This window comes from Tupaia chinensis, unplaced genomic scaffold (genome assembly GCF_000334495.1).
Source record: "Tupaia chinensis unplaced genomic scaffold, TupChi_1.0 Scaffold146650_1, whole genome shotgun sequence".
Classification (NCBI taxonomy): Eukaryota; Metazoa; Chordata; class Mammalia; order Scandentia; family Tupaiidae; genus Tupaia; species Tupaia belangeri.
Window position 1 is genome coordinate 1829905 of NW_006206507.1, and position 7168 is coordinate 1837072.

The following is a 7168-nucleotide window of genomic DNA, read 5'->3' on the forward strand; positions in this document are numbered from 1 at the left end:
CGTGCCCTATAGCAGAAAATCTCTCAAAAAAAAAAAAAAAAACCAAATCAACCCAGAAACAAGACAAAATATTTCATGTGTGAATTACTAGTATTAGACATTTTCCCTGTGTTTTCCAAAGGTCACTTATTTATATAAGAAACAAGGACCAGTCAATGATATATTGCCCATTTTGTTTGATAGAATTGCCATCTTTCAGTGAGCTTCCTAATTCCTCATTCACAGAAGGAACTGTCTTATCAGTGAAAAACTGAACAAGGTGCTGATTTACAGCCCCATCTGAATTGAACATTATACCATGTAAGGAGGGTCCCCCCCCCTTAGGACATGTGCATGGGGGTTAGAGAAGGGACAAAGACAGTGAAAGGGACAGTGAGAAATCATCCCCGAGAGGGGATGGCCACACCACAGTCCCTTCTCCTTCATTTTCCTCCCAGGATCTTAGGCATGCATGCACATGCACTTAGTGTGTCTGGGACTCTAAACACAATTGGCCATGTGGGAGTCCAGCAACCTAACTGTTACACTATCTGCTGGTCCTCCTTGCAAAGAATTTTGAAGAGAGTGAAACAAATGGAAGCCTCAGGGCGCAAGGTCAGGTGAGTGTGGTGGGTGTGGAAACACATCCCATCCAAGCTCCAATCATTGTTTTTTTTTTTTTGGAGAGGTTTTTGCTATAGGGTGCATGCGCTTGCAGACAGACAAAGAGAGACAGAGAGACAGAGAGACAGAAAGTGAGAAATCACCCCCCAATGGGGGATGGCCACACCACAATCCCTTCTCCTCCATTCTCCTCTTGGGATCTTGGGCACGCACGCACACGCGCCCGGTGTGAGTTTAAGCCACCGAGTCCGGGACTCGAATCACGGTTGACTATGTGGGAGTCCAGCAACATAGCCATTATGCTAACTGCTGGTCCCAAGCTCCAATAACTGTTGATGGGTTATCAAATTTGTGTGTGGTCTTGTGTTGTTGTGACGGAACACATCTCCATTACGATCAACAAGCTCTCAATGTTATTGGATGATGGATTCTTTCAAACTGTCCAGTACACATTTGAGTTGGTTTTGTTCTTTGGTAGGAACTTAAAAAACATGACACCTTTAAAATTCCACCACAATGTAAGCTTAACCTCCTCTGATGAATGTCTGCTTTTGATGTTGTTTAAGGTGAACCATCATGTAGGGATCAAGATCATTGCATACCACATTGATCCACTTCTGATCACCAGTTACCAGCGTTGTTTAAGGTGAACCATCCACGTAGGGATCAAGATCATTGCATACTACATTGATCCACTTCTGATCACCAGTTACCAGTCACTTCAAAAAAGGATTGTTTTCTTCATATTTAATGAGTTTATCATAGATGTTTATATGCGCTGTCAAATGAACTTCTTTGAGTTCATGAGTAACCCAGATATTGAGCTTGCTTAGGTATCCCAGCTTCTTCAGGTGGCTGGGAACACTTGAATGATGGATATTCAGCTTCTGCAATCTCTTGTGTCATGTAACATGGGTTTGACTTGATCAATGCCTTCATTTTGTCATCATCAACCTTAGTGACTCTCCCTGACCAAGGACCATCCTTGAGACCAAAATCACCAGCATGGAATTTCATGATCCATTGTTGGCACTGAGACTTTTGTAAAGCATTGTCACTGTAAACTGTATGCAACTTTTCTTCCCTTTATAGGAGTAAATCAATAAAATATGTTGAAAATGTGCAGTTGGGTCTTCCATCTTTAACTTGTAAAATCTCCAAAACTTGGGTCTGGCAGGTGGCGTGGTGATTAAAGGCACTGGATTCCCACATGGCTGACTGCAGTAGGAGTCTCGGATCTGGTGGCTTGCTTTCTCACTTTCCCTTTCTCTCTCTGTGTCTCTATCTGGTCAAATTAAATAATAATAATAATAATAATAATAATAATAATAATAATAACAACAAATGGAATTAAATGAAGAAAGAAATATTTTAAAATAACCTCCAAAACTCAACCAAATTGCTTAATTATTTTAGTATGATGCTAGACTTGTCAGCTGTCAAATGATGTATCAATACATAGATGTGAATGAGTCTAGTAGTAATACTTCCAAAAATGAATAAAGTGCCATCCTTTGCAAAAATGTGTCATGTCTTTTCTGACAATCCAACTTATTAGGTTTCCTGTCATCACTATGTGCTTTTAATAGTAATAGAGTAGAAGAGTAATAGGTATTCGTGAGTGCCTATCAGGTCATACATTTTGCTGTGTGTTTTACTTACATTTTCTTTTTTAATCCTTATAAAGACCAAGTAAATTAGTTATTATTATTCTTGTTTTACTCTGCTGAGAAAATCTGACCTATTAAGAGTCTTCTTGTATGTTGTTAAAAGCAACTGGGTTTTATTATAGTACCTCACCCATAGCCTCTTCTTCCTTCCAAACAAATGAAGATTTACTTTTTATCATGTAACAAGAAGTCCAGAGGCAGGCAATTGCTGATATTGGTTCTCCAGCCAGTAAGTGGGACTGATTTCTTCGTAAATTGTTTGGCCTTTCCTTCATGGTTGCAATATGGTTACAGCTGCCACAACCATCACTTCATGTAAACATGGGAGAAAGAAAAGGAGGAAGGAGGGAAGACAGCGTCTGTTCCTTTTTGCAAAAAAAAGAAAAATATTTCTTATAAACACCTATAGTACATGTCTGCTATATTTTTAATAAACTTTTTTAAAGTCATAAAATACTTGGACCAGCAGATGGTGTAATGGCTATGTTGCTGGACTCCCACGTGATTGACCGTGGTTCAAGTCCCGGACCTAGTGGCTTAAAGTCATGCTGGGCGTGTGTGCCTTCGTGCTCAGGATCCCAAGAGGAGAATGGAGGAGAAGGGATTGCAGCATGGACATCCCCCCTCGGGGGTGATTTCTCGCTTTCTGTCTCTCTGTCATTCCAGTGAGCGCACACACACTATAGCAAAAAACCTCTCAGAAAAAGAAAAAGTCATAAAATCCTACAATAACATAAGAAACTGCATTGATGTGAACCTATAGCTCAATGCCTATCACCAAATCAACACCTATGTGAAGAAAAAAAGAATAGTGTCAGCATTCTGGAAACTCCCAGCATTGCAGCAGACATGAACCTGGAATTTTCCTACATGGATCAGTCTTCGAAATCATTGTGTTCCTGCTGCAACACCACACAGCCCCTTTGGCTAGCAGTTTTCTTTTCTTGTAGTGTTCTTGTCTGGCTGTGGTATCAGGGTAATGCTAGCTTCGTAAAATGAATTTGAAAGTATTCCTTCCACTTTGGTTTTATGGAGTATTTGAGAAGAATTTGTATTAGATCTTTAAATGTTCAGTAGAATTCAGCAGTGAAGGCATTGGTCCTGGTCTTTTCTTTGAGCAGAGATTTTTATTACTGACTCAATCTCCTGACTTGTTATTAGTCTGTTCAAATTTTCTGTTTCTTCATGATTAAGTCTTGGTATATTGTATTTGTTTAGAAGTTTATCTATTTTCTTTCCATTATCCAGTCGTTGGTGTGCAATTATACATTGAAGTTTCCTATGGTTCTATGAATTTCAGTGTTCACATTTGTAATGTCTCCTCTTTTACTTCTGATGTTATTTAGTTAATTTTTCTCCCCTGGCCCTCTTTTTTCCCCTATAGTTAGTCTAGATAGGGGTTTGTCAATCTTATCTTTTAAAAAACCAAGCTCTGAGTTTTGCTGAGCACCCCCCATTTCTTTTAGTCTCTATTGTATTTATTTCTACTCTGATCTTTTCCCTTTACTTCTTTCTACTAACTTTAGGCTTAGTTGGCTTTTCTTTTTCTTAAAGTGTAAACTAGATTGTTTATTCGTGATTTTATGTTTTGATATAGACATTGATCACAAAACATTTTCCTCTCAGGATGGCTTTTGCTGAATCTACTGAGTTTTAGCATGCTATTTTCTTACTTTCATTTGTCTGAAGGTATTTTTAAATTTCTGTTTTATTTATTTTGTGACCTATTGCAAGTTTAGGAGCTTGTTGTTTAATTTCCACAAATTCTCAATTTTTTCAAGAATTATTTATTTAATTTTATTTATCATTATTTTTATAATTTGCTACAGGGCATATGAGAGAAAGAGAGAGAGAAAGAAAGCGTGCCACCAGGTCTGGGACTCAAACTGTGGTCAGCCATGTGGGAGTCCAGTGTCTTAACTACCATGCCACCTGCTGACTTGATATTTGCAAATTTTAAAATATTTATCCTATCTTGACCTCTAGTTTCATGTTATTGTGATCTGAATAGATACTTGATATGATTTCAGTCTTTTAAAACTTGTTAATATTATTTCGTGACCTAACATATAATCTATTTGGGATAATATTTCATGTGCAGTTGAGAAGAATGTGTTTTTAGTGACCATTAGATAAAACATTCCATTTATGTCTGTTAGGTTCATTAGCCCAATGGTGTAATTCAAATCCAATGTTTCTTTATTAATTTCTAACCATTGTTGAAAGTGGACTATAGCGGTCCTCCACTACTTTTGAAGCCTATCTCTCTCTTCAAATCATTTAATAACTGCTGTATGTATTTAATAGCTCTGATGTGGGCTTGCATATATATTTACAGTTATTATTTTCTTGGTGAATTAATCCTTGTTACTAAGTTATGACCTTTGTCTCTTTATATAGTTTTTGTTTTAAAGTCTGTTTTGTATGATATAAGTACAACATCTGCTCTCTTTCAGTTTCTATTTGCATGAAATATTTTTTCCATCCCTTCCCTTTCAGTTTATGTGTCATCTTATAATACAATTAAGACTTTTCTAGGCAGAATGTGGTTGGATCTAGTGAACCTAGAGATTGGCATAACATTTGGTCACTCCATCTTTTTACTTTCTTTCAGAGAGAAATTTTTTTTTTTTTTTGGAGAGGTTTTTTGCTATAGGGCACGGGCGCTTGCCAGACACACAGAGAGAGACAGAGAAACAGAAAGCGAGAAATCACCCCCTGGGGGGATGGCCACACCACAATCCCTTCTCCTCCGTTCTCCTCTCGGGATCTTGGGCACGCACACACACGTGCCTGGTGTGAGTTTTAAGCCACCGGGTCTGGGACGTGAACCATGGTCGACTATATGGGAGTCCAGCGACATAGCCATTACGCCAACTGCTGGTCCCACAGAGAGAAATTTTTTGCTATAGGGTGCATGCACTCACCAGAGGGACAGAGACAGAGAGACAGAAAGCAGAAGATCCCTCCCCAGGGGGATGATGATGCTGCAATCCCTTCTCCTCCATTCTCTTGGGATTTTGGGTACTCACACACACGTGCCTGGCCTAAGTTTTAAGCTGCTGGGTCTGGTATTCAAAATGCCTCTGACTTCATGAGAATCCAGTGACTTGACCATTATACCATCTGCTGGTCCTCACTCTGTGTCTTTCTATTGGAGAATTTAATCCCTTCACATTCAAGGCAATTATTGATAGATAAAGACTTGCTATTGTCACTTTGTATTTTGTTTTCTGATTGTCTTGTCAATTCTTTGTTTTCTCTTCTTTTTCTCTGGCTGTCTTCCTCTGTGGTTTGATAGTTTTCTGACGTGGTATGTTTTAAATCCTTTCTTTTTAGGTTTTGCTTTATGGTCACCATGAGTCTTGCATATACATCTTATTTTTATAACAGGTTACTTTATTCTGATAAAAACTTGCCTTTGATTACATATAAAGACTGCACTTTCACTGCCTTGTCTCACCTTTTATAATTTTGATTTCAAAATTAACATTTGATTTCACAATTTATATCCTTCAACGATTTATTTTAACTGAAGTTTTGTGTGTGTGGTGTTTTCAGTTTTGTTTTTGACATGATTTCATTACATTGTAATTCTCCTGCTTCAGCTTCCTAGCTAGTTGGAAACATGGCCAACATACACTACCACGGCTCTTTTAGATAGGGTTTTGTTACGTGCCAACACTGACGACAAGCTGGTGATCACGGCCCCAGCCGTGCAAATAGCTGGGACTGCAGGTCACCAGTCCTAGATTTTTAGAGTGGGCCAAGAATCAAACCTGAGCCACCCATATGGCCTACGCTACCAAGTAGCAGAGTCCAGCACTTGTTTCTAAAGCTGGGCCGTATTTTTAATAATTATGTCTTTCATCTTCCTGTGGGAATAAAATTGTTTTGCTCACTGCTTTTATAAAAGTAGAGAATTCTAACTATGTATTACTTACACTTTTGAATTTTTAACTTTCATGTATGTTTTATTATTAACTAGTCTTTCATCTTAGTGTAAAGAATTCCCTTTAGTAATTATTTTTTTAAAGGAATATAAAACTTTATTGACCACTGTTCACCAGTATTTACAATAAAGTAAACAATATACAGGTGGGTAACATTCTGATTACTATAGAGTTATTGGTTTTCCTTGCTTCTGCTGAATCAGTAACCCAAATACTGCAAAGATTGAGGCCTACACATAAGGAATGTTTTGGGGTTAAGAAAAGAAACATGCACAATAGTTTTAGATCAAATTTGTTCACTCATTTATGCCAGCAAGTCCTAAACTGCTAACATCTTTAACCATCTGATTAAGTTTCTATGAGCCAAATATTAGACATTTCATGAATAATGACCTTTCAGTCAATAGAGCTTAAGGATTTCAACTTTTTATAAAGGAAGTTTTACTAGAGGATTAAAATGCTCACTTATGGTCTTTCTTAGCTAAACACTGGGATTTGTCCATTTTTGTCATGTGGGAGGGGAGCTTACGAGTACTCATAGAATTTCTCCTTTCAGGAATTCTGCAAATAAACTATTGAATTTATATGACTACAGATAGATAAAAAATTCTGATATGATTGCTTTTAAGTTATCCAATTTAGATTGCCCAATTACAAAAGCATTAATTTGAAAGGTTATGGCTTCGGGAAAACTTTCAATTTAATTTGGAAGAACTTATTTCTTATTCTGAGGTTGCTCAGCATGACAGGATCTCAAACATATAAGCTTATACACAGTTTTTGTTTTGGTGAAGGTTTCAAAAACAGAAAGCCATTTACTATTATCTTATGTATACAAACACACAAAGACAGAAAACAAAACCCCAGACTGGTACTGAAGCATGTGAGTTAAACACAAGTTCATGACAATGAAACATTTCCCCAACATTTAGAAAACCTGTT